General features: G+C 31.0%; 1 pseudogene; it reads right to left on the bottom strand.

The window, feature by feature from the left end:
* Positions 1-1022: 1022 nt before the first annotated feature.
* Positions 1023-1692, bottom strand: LOC113391025 (annotated as a pseudogene).
* Positions 1693-4133: the final 2441 nt, after the last annotated feature.

The following is a 4133-nucleotide window of genomic DNA, read 5'->3' as shown; positions in this document are numbered from 1 at the left end:
ACATCTGGTGTAACCGTCGCCGTAAAATTATAAAATATCATTTCATATAACGGTCAGGAGGAATTTTGTTAATCCCGTAAATAGGGAACGATTCTGCCGAGGTTCGACGGCTCATATAATTAGGTTATAAAACAAGTCAATAAAATGTATTCCGTCGGGCCTGAAATTGGGATAAATTTTTAGTCTAGTATTAACAGTCAAAGAAGAAGGACATATTTGTAAAATAGAATTAAATAAATTCAATATGAAGATAACAGGACTTTCATTTTCTAAAACAATCATCGTGGAGATTTCACATTTCGTCGATTATGAAATTTACAGTCTACTATCGAAGCATCAACCAGTCGACGCATTGTAAATCGCTCCATTTGGTCCTTCGAGCCGGATTTTTAAAGTTGATTTTAATCAACGTTTTAAGCCACGCATTTAAGCTTTGGACAAACCAGTTATTAAGACAAATGCTTATTAGTCTATCTAATAAATGTACCTGTAATAACTGAGATTAAATTGAAGGTGATTGTGAAAGTGAAACTGTAAAAGTATTCAAAGCATATCTTACAAATATACCTAATAATATTAAAATTGTTGTGTGCAGTGAATTGAGCATTGACAAAGTTATCGTTGTTGTGTAATTTACGGTGAAATTAAGGGACGCTTTTGCTGCATTTGCTCGAAACCAATACTGATACGATAGCGACGCCGGAACCGCCATAATCCAATACTGATACGATAGCGACGTCGGAATCGACCAGCCTACTATTTTGAGGCATTCACCAGGAACGTGAAGCACCATCCGAGTGATTTCTCCAGTACGAGTAATTTGGATCCACTCGAAGATACCGCCACGTTTTCCGTCAAATCAACACTTCATTTGCCTTCATTTATTAAATTAATGGGTTTATAAATAGTTATTACAAAAGATATAAATATTAAAAAATCTGTAAATTTAAATACATACATGAAAATGAACTCTGGTACAAAATTGCTTATTGCCTTAAAATATAGCGCAAGTCCTTTATCTATGAATATATAATTCAGACAAAACTAACACCACCTACCATTTAATAGTATATACATCTTCGGCAACTCTTTGTGATAATTATTTCATATAAATGCATTATGTGCTACATAAGCCAACTTATATTAAGTTTCAATATAGATAGAAGAATATACATAATCTCAAAAGTCTTGAATTATATATTAAAAATACATTGTTTACATAAAAAATTCTTCTGTTGAATGTGAGATTGTCAGTCACGTAGGACCCTGTCTGTCAAGAAATGAAATTTCAATTACACGCAAGCCTCTTTGTGTCGGATCTGTAAGTAGTAAACCTCTTGGAATATAAACTCTTTCATTTTGTGATGCTATAAATTTAGATATTTTCCGAAGACATTTTTCATAATGCGTCTCAGTGCAAATATATATTAGATAGGCAGTTAAACAAGCAAGACATCCTTCGCAATATGTACTACAAGCTGCTTTTTCAGCTTCAGCAAAATACAAATTTAATTGATTAATCGTGTATTCAAAAGCTTGCCTATCAATCCTATTTTCCAGTTCTGGAGGAAACCTAGTTTGAAATTTTACAGAGGTTCCATCACTATAATCTCTTTGCACAAATATCTTTGTAGGAAGAGTTTGTTGCAAACCTCCATGACCTAATGGGCCAGTTGCTCTATTATCAGTCATCATTATTTAATTTTGCACAAATGTTCTATTAAATATCAAATCTGTAATTATTCTATTTATGTCAAGTAATATCAAAAAAATACTAAATTATTTGAGATATAGAAATATTTCGAAATATTAAAAGAAACTACTCCAAATTAAATGAGTTTTTTTACACCAGATAAGCCATTATTTTATTTCATTATATAAACCTGGACATATTATTGATTGAAATTGGAACTTGCTCTAAGATTTTAGGCCAATTTCGTTAATCCTTAGTTTATTAAATCTTATGAAATATATTAGTTATTATAAACATTACTAATTATTGGTTTATATATTTGTTAATTTATTTACACCACAACTTATAATATTGATGTGCTAGACTCCAATTCTAATAATATTACATTAGAATTGTTAAATAATCAATTAATTATAGATTTATAGGCGTTATGCTGGTATTGCATAATTCATCAACATCATATTTCAGAATGTACAAAATTTATTAAAATGAAAGTACCAAAATAATAGACTTCATTCGCGATAATAACGGGTGCATTAAATGTTTGGGTGACGGACATAAAGTCCAATTATGCAGATCAAAACATAAATGCAAAAAGTGTAATAAATCCCACAACACTTCATTGCACTTACATGTAGAACTAATATTACAAACTGAACCTAACACTATACAAATTTCCGAAACGTCCTCTGCAGCTTTACCTGCCTCACAGGTTTTGCATGCAAACACGTGCGCATTTTTACCAACAGTTTGTGTGTACTTAAAAAACAGAAGGGGCGAGGAAATTCGTACTCGATGCCTGCTAGATACGGGTTCAGAAATTAATATTATTAGTCAAAATTTGGTAAAATCCTTAAATTTAGATTCGGTTCCTAATACTGCAAAGCTGGCTGGGGTCAATGGCATAAATATTCATGGCAATTCCATTGTCTATATATCAGTTTCAAATGCGACATCAACATTTTCCAAACGACTACCTTTTATTATACTAGAAAGAACTACAAATAACGTCCCGTCGCAATATATCGATCGTTCGCTTTTAAATTTACCTGATAACATTACACTTTCGGATCCAAACTTTAATATATATACCTGGCAATATTGATTTGCTAATCGGTGTAGGCTCGTTCTTTGAGATAATAAAAGGCAAAAGTATTTCTTTAGGCCATAATTTACCGGTATTGCAAGACTCGGTGTTTGGGTTATTTTTGTCAGGCGAGATTAACGCGTACAATGGGAATGTGTTAAATAGTAAAAGGATGAGTAAACAATATTTTATTTTAGCTAATTGATACTTGAATGAACTCGTATTTGATGTAGGAAAAAGTTATTCTTTAGTTTCATAAGCTCTTGAAAATCTTTTTTACAAAGCTGACATTACTTTTGAGCCAAATTTATTGGAAAAGACAAAAGGGTTTAGGAAAAGGAAAACTCGAACTTGTAAACATGATAATCATGCTAATAGATTATTATATCTATTGTACCCCCTACTAAAATTTAGCAACAATATTGATCTGAAGAATAAGAGAAGACTTTACCTATCAATGGTAAGATCAACTTTAACCTATGGAGCCCCTGCGTGGTGTATGACCAGTAAACAAAACATAAATAAATTACAAATTATACAAAATAAAGCATTGAGAATGATACTCGGAATAAAGAGAAACCCTAACACTTATCATTATGTATCCAATCACTATCTACACAACCGACTGAATATACCATTTATATAAGAAATTATAAAAAAGCAAGCAAGGAAATTTTTTGAAAAATGCAAACATAGTAATAACCCATCTATTACGGATATTGGATCTATAACTCAAGATATGTTTTGGTACAACAATTACAGCCTACCGACAGTCATTCTTAATAAATAACACTATAAGATACCTCCAAAAATCAACAGTGTAATATGGTTTTTTGTGATTTTTTTTTCATTATCAATTTAATTTATTTAACTTATACAACCAATAATGTTTCAAATGATATATATCAATGAATTGTATTAGTATCTGATGATAGGTATACAAAATCTTATATACTCACTTTTTCTTATATAATATGGAACAAATAAATCTTTTCAAACAAACAAACAAACAAACAAACTTGTAAACATGATAATTTCCAATTGCCATGAGTTATCAACAAAGTTAGTATCCTTGATTCAATACCAGTTGAAAATCTTGAATCCAAAAATGTTTATGTAACCGACAACAAAAACAAATTAAATTCCTTAGGGTTGCTATGAGATCCAATCAGCTATGCATTTTACGTTTTTTCTATCAACTGCATTTTATCATTCCAAGTAACAAATCAAGCTATTTTCTCGTCTATTGCCAAATTTTTTAGAAGCTTCGGTATTCTTTCGCCATGCGCAGCTCTAGCTAATTTTACAACGCAAAACATTTGTCAGTTAATGACAGATTGGAATGCAGCGGTA

The sequence above is a fragment of the Ctenocephalides felis genome, unplaced genomic scaffold, assembly GCF_003426905.1.
Source record: "Ctenocephalides felis isolate EL2017-DRISC unplaced genomic scaffold, ASM342690v1 CF-g0.4_SCAFFOLD_00845, whole genome shotgun sequence".
Taxonomy (NCBI): domain Eukaryota; kingdom Metazoa; phylum Arthropoda; class Insecta; order Siphonaptera; family Pulicidae; genus Ctenocephalides; species Ctenocephalides felis.
The sequence above is the reverse complement of the archived record's forward strand: the minus strand, read 5'-3'. Positions and strand labels throughout refer to the sequence as shown.